At 44.4% G+C, this 16315-nt stretch overlaps 1 protein-coding gene across 6 annotated transcripts in view; it reads left to right on the top strand.

Annotated features, from left to right (window-relative positions):
• The first annotated feature begins 1672 nt into the window (after window positions 1–1672).
• The window catches only part of CLOCK (clock circadian regulator), a 105326-nt gene continuing 90683 nt past the window's right edge, over window positions 1673–16315 (top strand). For 3 of the 6 annotated variants that reach the window (XM_090035948.1, XM_090035952.1, XM_090035947.1), the window contains exon 1: window positions 1674–1825. The gene's annotated coding sequence lies outside the window, so the exon portion shown is untranslated. Of the gene's footprint in view, window positions 1826–16315 lie in introns of all 6 variants that reach the window. The other 3 variants (XM_090035949.1, XM_090035951.1, XM_090035950.1) reach the window with 3 other exon arrangements.

Below are 16315 nucleotides of genomic sequence, written 5' to 3'. Positions count from 1 at the left end.
AGGTGCTGGCTACAGCCCAGGCTGGGGACCTTGACTCAGGCCAATGCTCCTGCTGGGAGCCAAGCCAGAGGTTCCTGGGTAGAGGGTCTTGCCCCTTCCCTCAGGGTCAGACTGATGGTCATATATGAGGTCAGGGGGGAATGCTTCCCCATGGTCAGACTGGTGTGGACTTGTTGGGGAGGCTTGCTTTTTGCTGTAGTAGGGGCCTGGCCCTTGAAGCAGAATCTTTTGAACATATATTGAAAAGTGTTTCCTGGAAACAACACTGGCTGCTATGGTTTTCCTGCTTTAGCTGTGGCAGGTTAAGGGGTTAAGTCTGTGTTGTGTCAGGACAAATAGTATAGTCTTATGTAGCGTTTAGATTATGATTTGTATGGGGTGGTTTGGATAGAGATGATCCTGCCTCAGGCAGGGCTGGACTAGGTGACCTCTAGAAGGCCCTTCCAGCCCTACTGCTCTATAATCGGAATTGGTTTTCCTGGGTTTTTTTCCTACTCGTGTTTTTTTTTCCAACTTTGAATGAGCTAAGCACTGAAACAAATTAGCAAAATAAAAATGTTCTCTCCCAAGCTACTGCCACAAAAGGCTAGTTTCATGCTTCCACAGGCCACATTTCCAGGTATTTAAGCAGCAACTTCCAGATTCACAGAAGTTTAGGGCTGGAAGGGACAGCAGGAGATCATCAGGTCCAGCCCCCCTGCTCTGGGCAGGAAAGATGGTCAGGGTCAAATAACCTCAGCAAAGTGGCTATCCAGTCTCCTTTTGAAGTTCTCCAGGGTAGGTGCTTGCACCACCACTGGGGGTCTGTTCCAGAGGCTGGTTACACAAACCATGAAGTTTTTCCTTATATCCAGACCTGTCCAATCCTTTTTCTTTTTTTTTTAAACATCAGGAGCAAATCCCATTTACATTTAAAATGTGACACATTTAAACCTATGGTATTTGAAAATTAAGAGGGTATCTGGGAGGCTGGGGAACCATTCCCTCCTGCAGTGAATGGTTTCATGGGTGAAAGTAGATCTAGACCCTAATCAAGCCCCAATCCTGCTACGGACTCTGGTGAAGTGGGGCAACCGACTGCCTCCTTTCCCGGCCCACGTCCCCTGGGCTGCCATAGCCCCGCCGGGCTCCCTCCTGCTGGCCCGAGCCAACCACGTCCGCACGACGCCCCGGAGCCCGGGGGGAGGGGGCCGATGTCCGCAGCCGCCCCGTGCAGAGCGAGGGGGTACCCGGGGGCTGCCGCCGTCCCGGCCGCTCCCGAGGAAGAAGCCGCGGGCGAACCCTCCCGCCTGCCGGGAGAGTCCCCGGGCGGGGCGGGACGCGGCCGCGGGACTGCCCCGCCAGCATCCAGGCCCGGTCTGGGGCAGCGCGAAGCCCCAGCGCAGCCCCACGACCAACTGCGCCAGAACCGCCCAACCGAGGCAGGGAGCGGCCGACGCCATTTTCCCCTCTCAGAGCCTCTCGCGCCTCCACCGGGGTAATCCGAGGTCAGGGCTCCGCGGCGCTCCACTGCGCCTGCGTGCGGGGCTCGCCGGGAGGGAAGCCCTGGCTGCGCCTGCGCGGCTGCGCCCCTCGAGACAGGGAATCACGGGGCAGGCGGCCGCTGTGCGCGGCGGTCGGTTGCGCCTGCGCACTGGTGGCGGCCAGGGCGCGCGGGCCCGGCCGCGGCCGCTTGCAGTGCGCGCGGGCGCACGCGCGGTGGCGCGAGGCTTCTGTGGCGGCGGCCGCTGTTTGCCGGCAGCTTGGGCGGCGCATGCGCTCTGCGGGCGGCTGAGGGACTGGCAGGCCCGGCTGCTGCTGCTGCGAGAGGAGGCTCCGGCTGCTGGTGGGTCGGCGCGGCGCGGCGCGGCAAGCCGCTGCTCTGCGGGGGGCGGGTGTGCGGCGGGGCCGCCCCGCGTGGCGGCTCCTTTGGTCCCGGCCCGCGCTGAGGAGCCATTAAAGTTTAACAGCCCAGCGGCGGGAGCGGGGGCGGCGGGTGGGGAGCACCGCGCCTGTCCCCGGGGCCGAAGGGCTTCCCCGGGCGACCCGCTAGGCCCCGCGACCCCACGGCTCGTGTCCCTGCTGCCCGGCCGGCCCGCGCGCCTCGTCCCGCTGTTTGTGGCCGGGTGCGGCCGCTATCTTGGGCCGGGGCCGCTCGAACCGAGGCGCTGGGCCGGGGCGGCAGCGGCTGAGGTGAAGCGCGTCTAGCTGCCGGCGGCCGCAGCTTCGTCCTGCGGGGCGGAGTCGCCCGGGGCCACCTGCGCTGCTTCCCGCTCCCGCCGCCTGGGGTATAGGGCTTGGGGGTCAGGTCCTGCCGGCGGTCCGCCCGGGCGAGGACTCTGTGCAGCTTGTGTGTGACGGGCCCCTGGGGTTCGAACGGGCTATGGCGGGGTGGCAGGACCCGGACCCTTTGCTGGGTAGCCGCGCACACTCCTCGCGTGACGGGATACGCCAGTCGGCAAAGCGAGGCATGTATGCCGCGCTTCACTTCAAAGCACTCTTCTTGTATTTTTGCGTCTGTTGGAGGGTTTTTAGCCTCATCTAGAGACTGCTTCAGAAGGTTGAAAGGTGACTTCAGAGCATCTTTGTTGGGTTCTTTAACTTTTCAGACTGAGATGCGCTGGTGGGCATGGTGATGCGGTGTTTCCTGGGGAGGGGGAACTGCTTTGCCTTGTTTTAGATTGGCATGAACAACAAGCACTTACTTCTAATAGCCGGAATGAATCTTCCTGCAGCTGAGCCTCATTCACTGCTCCTTTCTGCTGCCTTACCCACGTGTGCCAAGAAGAATAAGTCCCCGTGTTAAGTTCTTCCATTATGCATAGTTTGTTTATATTTTCCTCATTGTAAATTATATTCTTAGGACTGCTTAATCTCCCTCTGGTGGCTGATTGAAAATTTACAGCTCTAAAATGTAAATAAAGACTATGGGAGGTTGGTTATCATTTCAAACTTTGCTCTAGGTTGATGTTTTGCCTCTGGCACTGCTTCCTTAAGGTCTGTGGGGTTCTGTGCAGAGACCCACTGCGTGTGGGAAACAGTGCTCATCCTGTTAACATTTCTGAGAATTTGAATTTTCTTCCTGCTCTGAAATGAGACAAAAAAATCCACTTCAATTTTTTGCAAAAAGAGAGGGGGGGAAAAAAAGAGGCCAGATTCAGTTCAGGGACATTCAGTCAAAATGGGACATTTTAGAAAAAATGCTTTGAAATTGTCAGAATTTTTTAAGTGGAGACAGGTCTTTTCATGTGAATAGTTTTGGCCTTGATGAATTGACATTGCCAGATGAGAAATGTTTTTTCTGAATTTCTAGTTGCAGGGTTAGTACCTTGCATTGTATAACCTTACCTTTTGAATTCTTTTTTTCTAGGTAAAGAGTGAGTGATGTGTAAGCCCATATCCTTCATGTATATATTCATAAAGCACAGATTTTTTTTCAAAAGGGTTTTAAGAAGCAATTAAAATAATGAATACACTTCAGCAAAGTCTGCCTTGAGAAATCTAAGTATTCTTAATATGCAAATATGTTGCCACTGGAGTGTTGACCATGGGGCTCTTCTGTTCCTTGTACAGCTTTGAGAGAAGCATGACTGTGTTGTGCCAGTTGTCATAGGTGCCCTTGTATCTGGCTGATCAAGAGCAAATCTGCATAGGTTGCAGTCAGGATAGAATTCTGCTTTGGCTTGAAAATGCAGGCATTCTCTTTCAAATGCCATATTACAGCATTCAGTAGCGAGGGGCAGAAGCAAATTTAGATCATTGGTTTAGTAACATCAGGGTCAGACATTAGAAGTGTTGGAGTAAAGAAGAATATGTGGTTAGTGCTCCAGCTTAGCTTAACATTTTGAATTTGATTCCAAATGGGACCCTTTGATTCAGGGAAAGTGAATGGCTAAATCATTAAATTCTCCCTAATACAGAACTGCATCTGTATTTCAGTGACATACAGCTTTCTTATGTTTTAGTTTGAATTTTAAAATATTTCGAAGCACAAAGGTATAAGGTGGTTTTTAGTGATGTCAGATAAAGAGTTTTGCTTGTGAGGCTTTATATTTGCCTCGTTTGGTGGTGATTCATATTCCCGTTGGCTAGGCAAAGTTTATTTATTTTTTTGTTATGTTATCACCATAGTAAGTGAGAGTAATTTGGTGATAAATGCAGTTACACACTTTAGGTTTCAGATCACTTTGATATCTATAGTTTCACTGCTTGTTTGTATTCATTTAGATATGAAAAATAAATATTGATTCATTTTTTTCTGTTGTTTAAATTTAGCAGCTTCAGTATACATGCTAGTAGGCAGGATATGGTAACTCTGACAAATTACTCAACAAAGGTGTTTTAATAAACATTCAAAACACCAACTTGGTCTGATTACATTTGCTTGTGATTGTAGAATGATATTTAAACAGGTTATTTTCCTTGGAATTTGGAATATGCTTCTATTTTTAAATAACTGTTGCCTGTTTCTCATAACTTGATTTTTCTGTAATAGAGATTAAAAAGACTTTATTGGAAATGTAACCCCTTTTTGTATTAGAGCCGTGTATCTCTCTGAAACCTCAGGTATTTGGAAGACTTTAGGCTTTAAAAACTGCCATAGTGTAGGTGGGGTGGGAAGCACCAGAAATTACTAAGGTTGCCCAGCATTTCCTGGTATAAGTCTCTGTTTTCATTTGTTCTTAACTTTGCCAAACTTTAGCTGTCTGGGTTGAAATTTTCCATGTTGGATGTCTGACTCAGATTGATCTTTATTTTTTTTTTTACAGCCAACATGGCTTAGCTATTTCTAACATCAAGCCTAGGACAAAAAAGCATTTTTCAAAACTAAGAAATTGCTCCTTTGGAACAATCCATGTTCCTTAGGAACTTGAAATTGAGCAGAAGCATTACATTTGTATTAGGAGTGTGACATTGGTTATCCTTGTGAATATCCATCCAAATTTGGTTCACTTGCAAGCCTTTGAAAAATAGCAGGTTTCACTTTTTTAGTAGAGTTAATAAAGCTAAAATCTGCAAAGATTTCACACACTGAGCATATTTGAGCCCCTTGCAGTTTCAGGTGTTGAGCGCACTGCTTAGACAGCGTCTCCTAAGAGCTTATACATGTGACTGGACTGCACATGTGCCATTCCCAGCAGAGTGATTGAGTATGCTGCATCCCTTCACAGCTAGTCTAAATAAAGTGGATTGTGTACACAATACCTAAAGGGCTGAACCCTAGACCAGAGGGCAGAGAACCTCATTCAGTGCACATGTTATACCATATTCTGGGCTGGATCAGGATTTTGTAGTGAAGGAGAATGTTATCCAATTCATTTGGTGCAGGATTTGAAAGTGTGTGGTGGGAAAAACCTTGGATTTCAGGAAGAGAGAGGATGTTTTGTGATCAAAGCAGTTGAATTCTGCCCTGGAGAATTGCATTGGACTCTGTGCCTCTGCTCTAGAATTCATTTGTGATGTACAGGCAAGCTTAATTCTATGATATATCTTATCTTTGAGTATTTAACTGTGATTGCAATACTTTTTATGTGTATTACCATATTTACTTGAATACAGGATGAGGTTCCCCCTCCCAATTAACATGAAGGAAAAAGCCCTTTGTCTTATTTGCATACAAAGAAACCTCGTTAAATACATTGTTCATCATGAAACTGCTGCCAAAAGTAGCATGTGCTCAGTAATAGAAATCAACTATGAAGCTAATCAAGTGCAGTCAACACTGAGCATGACTATAAAATACTTGGCCCATATTGGGCAAACATGCTCATGGGAGCCTACCACAAGGATAGCTTAGTGCAGCCTATCTGAATAAGATGTATGCAAGTGTCTGTTGAGCACAGTTCCCCCTCAGTGCTGACTTTTTCAGATCATGGTGATCCACTACATTACATACATTTCTATTTCCTCTTTACCCCCACAGCTGAGCTGAGGCTTTCTTTCCTTTTTCCAGTGATTCCTGTTTCTTCATCAACCTTAAGAGTATTTTTACACATGCTGTGGGATGCAGTGCCAGGTGCTTTAAATAGTGAACTGCGCTAATTAAAAGTGCCTGCATGTCACATGTATCAGTGTCCCTGCACGTCCCTGCACTGAAGAACTGGCAGTGGGTTGCTTTGAACTAAAGCTCATCGAATGTGATTTATTTCAAAGTGTGCTGCCACCATTTTTTCACCATGCAGACATGCAGCGATGCTGATACATGTGACATGGAAGGCTGCCAGAGTGCATCAATTTCTGTTCTCCAGCAGACTCGATTAATTGAGTCTGCTTCGACACACTGGATTTCTAGTATGTCGGAGCAGGCTCTGGGCATGTGTATTGGAGCCTTAAAGGTCTGGCAGATCTCATCAGATGGGGCCTCAGACAGTTCACCCAGAACCCCTCTGTCGTCCCCTCTCTCAGCCTGTTGATATGGTTAGTATGCCCCTGCCCTCCACGAGCTGAATCTAGACAAAGCTGCCCTGTGCCTTATCTGCATATACATTTTTGGAGGATCCCAGGACTTATGACACGAACACCACATTCATGGTGAGAGTTATGAGTGAGAGACTAATTAGTATGTGGCTCCTTTGTGAGGGGTATCTGGAGTTAAACACACACATAATGAGCAATGCTGAGCTGTAGGGTCACCATGGCTTGAAATGATGTTGACTCTGCTGGTGCCCAGCCTAATGAACTACGTTGTAAATCATGAGTTTTTTGGCTTTGGACCAATATCATGGTAGTCCTTTGTGTAATTGCCATGATTTGAAGGGGACAGTGATGAATGCATGAGCATGTGGGAGCGTGGGTGCACAGTGTGATCTTTATAATAGGACTAAGAATGATGTAACTATAAAAGTGTGTTTTTGGACTATCAAGTGAACCATAGTGGTCACAAGACAGGTTGTTAGAGGTGCAGTTATATATAAAATACATATTTTTGCAAAAAAAAAAGTTTGTAACAGAGTAGGACTGAGGCAGAATTTAGGTGTCCAAATCAGGGACTGTAATCCTCATAACTCTGTTATGAGGTTTCTGTTCCCACAGGGACCTAAGTTTTCATCAGTAAAGTTTTCTAAGCAACTAAAGCTTCCCCTCTACACATGCAGTCATGTCAGATTTCCATTTTCCACTTGTCTTTTTCAGGGGCTCTGTCTGGTACAGTTGTCTGGTACAGTTGGATGTGCTCACAACACAGCTAATGAATGCTTACAGGCTCTGTACAAATTAGTGCAGTGGCTGTTGCGTTTATTAAAAAATAGGATCTCAGGAAGAAGTTGTAGTGATGCCTCTCCTTCTTATACAGTAGTTTATTGGTTCTTTTGAAGAAGTTCCATTGTGTAGAAAAGAATTAAAGATTCATTGGATGAGCAAGTGAGGGTGCAAAAATTGTTGAACTGTTTAACAATAAGGAGGGGCCCTGCCTTGACCACTGTTGCTGTATTTTATCCCCTGGTTGTTTTAATGCAAAGTATATAAGCAGTCTTTGGAGCCTGTATATTGAAACTGGAACCTAGAACTTCCCTCTCCCTAACACTAGAGAGTTATGAAATCACTCTTAGTGCTTTGTGACAGAGCTGTCTGACTGGTGGCGCATGGACCACGTGCATACTGTGAGGAGTTAGTATGTGGTTCCCAAGTTCCTACCTGATTGCACCTTTCCCTGTAGCTCTGGCTGTGGCAGCTGCTAGATTTTCCTGGTTTCCCCTCCCTCTCTTGTCTTCCACTTCTTGTAATTGGGACAGTCTGAGGGGTTGGGGGAGTTTGCAGCTGAAACACCCATGGTACTGCAGGGGCACCTGCAGTCAGGGAGTTGAGAGCGAAGGATGAGGTACTTGTGTGTGTACTTAAAAGTTGGATATCTCTGCTCTTTGTTATGGTGCCTAAGCCTTGGTGGGATAGGAGATGCATTCCTTGCTTAAGGATTTCTGATTGCCTACTTTAAATGGCTCCCTGGTATTGTGAACCCCATGTTGGTGTACCTCTTTTTCATTAAATAGGGAGTTTAGTCTCTCAATTCAGAACTCCGTGGTTTTAAAACTTTCTTTAGTTTTGTCCATTCTTAAGTTTGATATATAACTATGTATTCACAGACATTTTGTTCAATATCTTCATCAATGACCTGGAAGATGGCATAGAACACACCCTCAGCAAGTTTGCAGATGACACCAGACTGGGGCGGGGGGAGTAGTAGATACACTGGAGGGTAGGGCTACGATTCAGAGTGACCTAGGTGAATTGGAGGATTGGACCAGAAGGAATCTCAGGAGGTTCAACAAGGACAAGTGCAAAGTCATGCACTTAGGACAGAGCAATCCCATGCACTGGTACAGGCTGGGGGCTGACTTGCTGGGCAGGAGCTCTGCAGGAAAGGACCCAAGGGTTACAGTGGATAATAAGCTGAATATGAGCCAGCAGTGTGCCCTTGTTACCAAGAAGGCTAATGGCATACTGGGCTGCATTGGTAGGTGTGTTGTCAGCAAGTCAAGAGAAGTGATTATTCCCCTCTCTTCAGCACTGATGAGGTCACGTCTGGAGTATTGTGTTCAGTTTTGGACCCCCTGCTACAGAAAGGATGTGGGAAAATTGGATAGCATTCAGGAGAGGATGACAAAAATGGTGAGGCGGGGGGCAAGGAACATGACTTATGAGAGGCTGAGTGAACTGGGCTCATTTAGTTTAGAGAAGAGGAGACTGAGAGGGAATTTAATAGCAACCTTCAACTACCTGAAGGGGGGTTTGAAAGAGGATGGAACTAGACTGTTCTCAGTGGTGGCAGATGACAGAACAAGGAGCAATGGTCTCAAGTAGCAGTAAGGGAAGCTTAGGTTAAATATTAGTAAGAATTTTTTCATTAGGAGCATAGTAAAACACTGGAACAGGTTATCCAGAGAGGTGGTGGAAGCTCCATCGTTGGAGGTTTTCAAGAACAGGCTAGACTAAGGTTTGACTGGGATGATTGAATTGGGGATGGTCCTGTTTTGAGGTCCCTTCCAACCCTAACTTTCTATGATTCTATTCCTGTGAGACAATGTTATGAATAATAAAAAGAACTCTATAACAGCACTGTAATTTTTCCAGCAACCTCAGAGATATTGTACTTGTGCATCATTTCTTCTTTTTCCTCCATTTATATTTTCCCTTTCTCATTTTTTCCTCTTGTGTATCCTCTAGACGTTTGCTGCATATCCTCATATGAGTGCACCCTCAGCAACTTTGCAGATGACACCAGGCTGGCAGGGTAGTAGATACACTGGAGGATAGGGCTGGGATTCAGAGTGACCTAGATAAATTGGACAATTGGAACAGATGGAATCTCAGGAGGTTCAACAAGGACAAGTATACCCCACATGGGTATACCAGCCACAATTTGGGAAAAAACTAAATTAGCCTTTAGTCACCATCCAAGAAAGCATATGTTATAAAAAAACTGATTTAGCACACATGCTTTCTCAAGTAGTTTTATTATTGAAATAGTCCTGTTGCCTTCAGTGTGAGTACAGTGCCTGAATAGGATTCTCTGCATGAGAATTAACATTAGTATTCAGAAGATGAAGGTCCTCCAGCATCAGGCTTCTAATGAGCAGTCCCCTGCTCCAGTAATCCAGATCCACAGTGAAATGAGTATGATGAGTATTGCCTGTACCTCAGAAGCCATCTCTCACAGAAGGGTGACATTGACAAAGAAATCCAACATCACCTCAAATGTGCAAGTGCAGCCTTTGAACACCTCAAGAAATGGGTGTTTGAAGATCATGACTTCAGATCCGAAACCAAGCTCATGGTTTATCAAGTAGTCATGATCCACACCTTACTGTACAGAGCTGAGACATGGACAGCGTACAGGTTAGGAAACATCTAAAGTTGTTGGAAAAATACCATAAATGCTAGGGGTGTGTGAAGCGCACTACTATTTGATTTGGATTTGGCCTGAATCAGGGACAGTGATTCGATTAATTGATTCAGATCACTGTCCCTGATTCGATTTGGCCAAATCTGAATCTGATAACTCGATGCTTATTCAGAGAATCAGTGATTCAGACATAGACACAGCTTTAAAAGCTATTTCTACATACCTTGAAGTAGCAGGCATGGCTTGTGATCACTGCAATGCTGGGGTGCATGGACCATCCCACAGGAGTGCAGGGGGGCCCTTCATGTGCTCAGTGGTGAACCTGGAAGTGTACCAGAAGTACTTCCGGTCCACTTCCTGGTCTGTTGGGGGGCCCTCCCACAGCTCCACAGCTTAGCCATTGGCCGTAGGGGGACCCCGAGTGCCCCCACCAGACCCAGGAGGCACCAGTCACTGAGCTGGGGTGGGGGGAGAGCTCAGGGGGACCCCCCAGCTCCGTAGCAGACCCGGAAGTGGACCGGGCATGCTTCTGGTCCACTTCTGGGTCTGCTGATGAATGCACTGGGGAGCCCCCTGTACTTCTGTGGGACACTCCATGTGACCCAGCATTGCCACACTCATGAGCCCCTGCTACCTAGAGGTATGTAGAAAAAACATTTAAAGCTGTCTCTACGTCCGAATCGCCGAATCTCGCCAAATTGAATTGGAACCCTCTGAATCGATTCAGAGAGATTAAAGGGTCCTCTGATTTGATTTGAATTTGGAAATTCAGCCATTGAATCAGGCCAAATTTCTGCTGAATTGAATCAGGGACCAAAGCTTTGCACAGCAGAAGATCCTTCAAATCCAGTGTGAAGACAGATGCACTGGTATGAGCTTTCTCCTGCAAGCAAACACCACAAGTATTTAGGCAATGATCATCTGACATCAGCTTCATTGGGCTGGCCATGTTATCTGGATGTCTGACTCCAGATCCCTGAAGCAAGTTTTATTCTCCTTGCTCAGTCAAGGCGTTTGCTCAAGAGGAGGGCAAAGAAAGTGATTCAGGGACATCCTCAAGGCCAGCTTCATGACAACAAAAGATGGAAAGGCGGGAGAAGCAGAAATAGTGTTGTGGACCAAATCAAGAATCTAGCACTGCCCACCCCACATGGGATCATGTGTCTGAACTACAGTAGTCTGTTGATCCTGGATAGGCCTCATCAGCCATTTTTGGACACACAGATAAAACAGTCATTTTCAACTGTGAGGGATTGCTGAAAAAAAGACTCTGTGCTTGTATAGAACTCTTTGTGTGAATTTGTAGGATTGGACCTGATTGAAGTTTACACAAAAAATGATAGGTACCAAAGCAGGGAAGAGAGTGGGTGGGAACAAGGATTCAGAGGTTTAGCTTAGTTTATGACTGTGGTTGCTCTTACCACTAATATTTTCCTAGTGTTTGTTCTTAATATTTTTAGTAAATTGTTTTGTCCATGTTTTTAATACAAAAGTGATGGAGAAGAGTGGGGATAAGATGAACAGTGTTGACCAATGCAGAAGTGAAGTGTTAGAATAGTAGTAGGTATGGTGAAGTTGGGCCTGCAGTTTGTGAACACGGAAAGTGCTTGGAGTAATGCAAAGTATTGGTCATTCTAAAGCTGGTGGAGTTTGTCAAAACAGCAACAGTAAATAAGTTTACTTGAACAAGGTAAATAGCAGCAGCACTGCAATATAACAGTTGATTAAATGGCACTAATGTATATTTTATGAAAGTTTCTGAATAGCTGTAATGGGTCAAATAAAGACAGTATTACCAATAATGAAAACAGTAAAGCCATGACTTAAAAGGCAAGTTTTCTGTGGTTTCAGTTAACTACAGAGTAAAATTGCCAATGATATGTAAAAGTGAAAGAAACTAAGTTTTAATGAGTGAGTCAAGTTTATAACCCCCAATTCAGTGAATGAAAGTAATGCCTATTATCAGGTACAAACCTGAAAGCTTGCAAAGAACATTTTTTCCAACTATTTAGTTGGTCTAATAAAAGATAGCACATTCACCGAAAGAACCTTCTCTGCCTATGTCCTTAGACCAACATGGCTACAACCAACAGCCCTAATGTCTATTATCTTGTGTTCTATTATTTATAATGGTGGCATTCCCAAAATTGGAAGTATAGAAACTTGAGGTCAACTATAGTCACATAAAAATTACTCTCAACTTTTACATTTTTTCCACATTCCTAACATTAATTTCTTATTTCATGTAGAAATATTAAATATTTGTCTTGCAGAAAGATGCATGGACATCTGTAAGATCTCTGTATAGTGGTATTTTTATTTGTATTTGCCATCTCTTTAAAAATATCTGAAAATGTACATAGCTTTCAGTCACAGCTATGACTTTTGCCTGCCTGATCATTTCATAGGGAATATTTGTTGCTTTGGTGCATGAATTGGCTCAGCAGTTTGTAAGATGGACCAGCTGCAATCAAGTGACTTATCTTGTGATATATTTGGGAGCTGTTGTTTGCAAGCTGAAAGCTGTTCTTTTTATCTAGTTTAAAAAGTGTTACTATTGCCAATACCACTGTAAGCTACTATGGGAGTTGAGTGTCACATATGCCTATAGTGGGTGACTAGAGTATTACAGAAATAAGGGGCTTATGTCCATTTGAAGAAGGAAGACTAGACAGTTTTTGTTGGGGCGATTTGCTGCTTTTGGATACCAGTCAGTTTGCCTAAAATAATTTTCACGCTTAATTATCTATTCATTCCAGTTTTTCCCGCTTTTGGGGAAAAACGCATTTTTTACTAATTTATTTATCTGCCTGCACACATCCTCCATCTTTCTTATTTGTGCAAGGGTTAAATTATTCCATACTTGTTTCCCCTCCCCACACGCACACCTTTTTTTTTGTCCTCTTCCAGCAAACTCCTTGGGCATCTGCCCGTTTCCTTTCTTGCAGTCCGGTTTGGGGTATTATAGCTTAAAACATTTCTTTTTAGCTGAGACTAATCTTTATGAGCTGCAAGAAAGGATGATGAATAGATTACTTTAAGTGTCCTGATTACAAAAGTATTATCTTATATGTTAATATGAACTTTATGTCAAGGTGCTTTAGCTATATTATTAGTACTAGATTTAATATTGTACGTTCAGCCTATCTAGGCATATTGGTAAAGTAGTTTATATAATGGCTAATAATGTTTTGGCTTGAGGTGGTTAAGCAGGGATCCAGGATTGTCCAAAAGTATAGGGACACATGCATTTCTAGTTGAAATTAAATGTGAGGAGCAAAAATGTTTCCTCATAATTCGTTTCACAAAGGATAGTTGTTTGTGTAAACAGGATATTTCCTTGTGTTAATAAGCATCTTATTTTTCTAGCTCAGAAAAGATTGTTCAACCTGTTATGATTCTGTATTTATTTATTGGGTTCTTAAAATCAAAGTCCTGAATATAATTACTTTGAATCATAATGCGAGAGAAGGATGTCTGCATATGAATCCCAATTGCTTGGATTAACTCGTGATCTACGTAATTATTGTGGAAAGTCTGTACAAAAACTTTTCTTGAGAAATGATATTATGCTATGGGGAAAGGGGCTTCAGGGGCCCTTGATAAATAAGCAAGAAAATTTGAGAGATCAGAGAAATCAGAAAATGTATTTCACCAAAACTTTCTAGCGTCTCTTAATTCTGAAGACAGTTGAAAATCTTTCCTCATCAAGAGCTGTAGGGGTAGAAAGTGAGTCTTTTAATGATGAAGTTGTATGTGACGTTACTGTTGAACTACGCAACGTCCTTTTATTACCAGACACGATGGTTGTTTCTCTAACTCAGAGGCTAGGCTAACATATGACATCTACCTGAAACACATTAAATCTCTATGTTCTGATTTGTATATTCTGTCTTTCTAACCTGCATCCTTTTTCCAGTGCTTTGGGATAGATTCAAAGTTGACAACATCGATTTATAATTTAAATTTGACACATGACTTTCAACAGTAACAGTGGCATTAAGTAGTCACTGTTATATTAAGGACTCATAGAGATCCCTGACAGTTTATCAGACATTAATGGCTACAGGGCATGTAGCTTTTTGAGGGGTTTTTTGCTAGTCAGATGGCAGATGTTAAAGTGTTAAAAGATGACTCCTAAAAAGATGCTGTAGTATAGGCTCCTGGAAGCCTGGTGCTTCCAGACTCTGGTTGTTGTAGTGCATGCCATGTGCTATAAAATATACATGGCTCCCTGTGTACTATAAGATGAGGGAGGGGGAGCCTGGATTTTTTTATGGAATATAGTTCCCTAGTCATGAAAGATATTGGGATTCTCCTTTCTTCTTCTTTCTTGCTTGTGTTGGTGTTACCCATATCTTCTGTCTTGTATAAATCTCGCGCTGAAATTTATCTTACTGCGGTCAGCTACTAGATAATTTTAAATTGTAATGGAGGATGCTAGTCCAAGTTTCTGTTTAGCTGGCAAAAATAGTGTCAGGCAGTTTCAAGGAATACACTCCAGCAAATATTGCTCTTTTATTACCTCTCATTAATTTTCCAGATATTCCATGCTCATCATTTGCCAATATATTTTTAAGCCATCCGTAAACAATGACATATTTAAGTTAAATGATGTGCTGAAATCAAATCCATTAACTTCAAACCAGACTTTGGAAATTCTATTTTAAAATATTGTGAGTCTACAAAATTGTATTGTGGCTTTACGTTCTGTTTTTTTTTAAATAGGTTTCCATTGTAACAACTACTACTCTAAAAGAAACAAGATTTTCCTCTTTCTGCATCAGCCGCAGAGCAAGTAGCTACATGAATTACAGTCGAATTATCAAGACCTGCCAGATGAAAGGAAAAAAAAAGATTTTTCCCCCCCCTTCCTATGCTGTCAGTTTTCATAGAATGATTCAGTTTGATAAAGCTTGTTTTTTGGCTATCCAAAGCAAACCTTTTTTGCATATGTATAACTGAGCTACATATAGCAGTATCATGGTTGAGCCTGAAACTAGGATAACATAACAAGCAGTACACATAACCAGCATGTTTTCCAGTAATTTTGCTTACATGTTCTTTTAGCCTGAAAATTTCATGCTTATTGCTGTTGGGGCCAGGGAGATTTTTTTTTTTAAAAAACAATTGAATGTAGTATTTTTTTCTATAATAAGCATGGTCTTTTAAAGTGGTGTCTTTTTCTTTTTTCTGTCTCCCACCTCAGAAGCAGAATGTCTATTAAACATTTATATGTTGCTTAATGTTGCATGGTGCTTCAGAGATTCAAAAGACATGGTTCCTGTCTTGAAGAGCTTGCAATCTACCTTTGACTAATATAGAATGCGAAGAAAAAAGGACATGTATTAAAATGAATAAATGAGTCATCATGAGTGAATCATGCAAGTTGACATTTGTAAGCAGAGAATGAGAGAGGGAGGAGCAGAGAATGTAGAAGGAGAAAATAATGAAAAGCAAGGCCAAAGGAGTGGAGGGGTGTGATGTCTGGGGCCTTACGTGTTGCACAGCATGTCGTGTGCATAGCCCTGCCCTTCAACTCGCTTGCGCCTGCTCCTGCCATGACTTTGATAATAAACTATTAAGAGAGGGGGTTCAGTGGAGAGCTTTCTGGGAGGGCCTCCCGACAAATGGCAGTACTCATGATTTTGTTTGGTGCGATGTTCCACGGGGCTCCGCCTCCCCTACACCCTATCCACTCACCAACCGGATGAATATTTGTAGAGAGGGGATTTCGGTCCGGTGGGGTTGCCAGCAGCTTGCCTCGGGTGTGGTCCCACATTGATGTGGATGCAGATGACTCTTTTCCCACTGACCTTGAAGCACAGCCCACCTTCTCTAAGTTCCTTGATTTCCCTTTTCCTTTTTTTCTCTCTCTCTCTTTTTTTTAAGAATACTCCCTGGAGGAGGAGAGGGCTGTAGAGCTGCCTCCTTGGCCCCAGCCTCCTCCAGGGGCCTTAAATGCATCCTCTGCCTTGCTCCCTACAGGGAGCTTCAGTGCTTCCTGCAGCTTGTCTTCAGTGGGAAGCTGGAGGACTTCCCCTGCTCTGCCTCTTGCCAGGGGGCTCAGAAGTTTCCCCTGTGTAGCCTCAGTGTGTCTAATGAGCTGCCCACCAGCACTCTCTCTCCCCAGCTCTCACCTGGTTTCAGCAGGGCTTTTCAACTCTCCTGTGGCGGCTGGTACAGCCGCCGCGATTGGTCCAGCTGTTCCCCGCACAGGAAATAGCTGATTAAACAGCCAGCATAACGCCGGCTTGTGTGGCTGCAGCTGTGGTCCCGGCTCCTGCTCTGGCTGCCTGGCAGGGGGTAAGTCACCCCTGCCGGGATTCTATTTCTGGGCTTTGGGGCCCGTGGGGATTACCGTCTCCCCTTTGGGAGCCTGTGGTGGTGCCTCGCCGCCACAAGGGGTTTGAAGAAGTGTGGATGCCTGGCAGGTAGGAAGCAAGATGTTGTTTTAGATGTAGAAATGTGAAAAGTCACGAGTTGGTGAAAGCAATA

Source organism: Crocodylus siamensis, chromosome 2, assembly GCF_052110815.1.
Source record: "Crocodylus siamensis isolate JL-2025a chromosome 2, ASM5211081v1, whole genome shotgun sequence".
Lineage (NCBI taxonomy): Eukaryota > Metazoa > Chordata > Crocodylia > Crocodylidae > Crocodylus > Crocodylus siamensis.
Note: the sequence above shows the minus strand (reverse complement) of the source record. Positions and strands in the feature narration are given on the sequence as shown.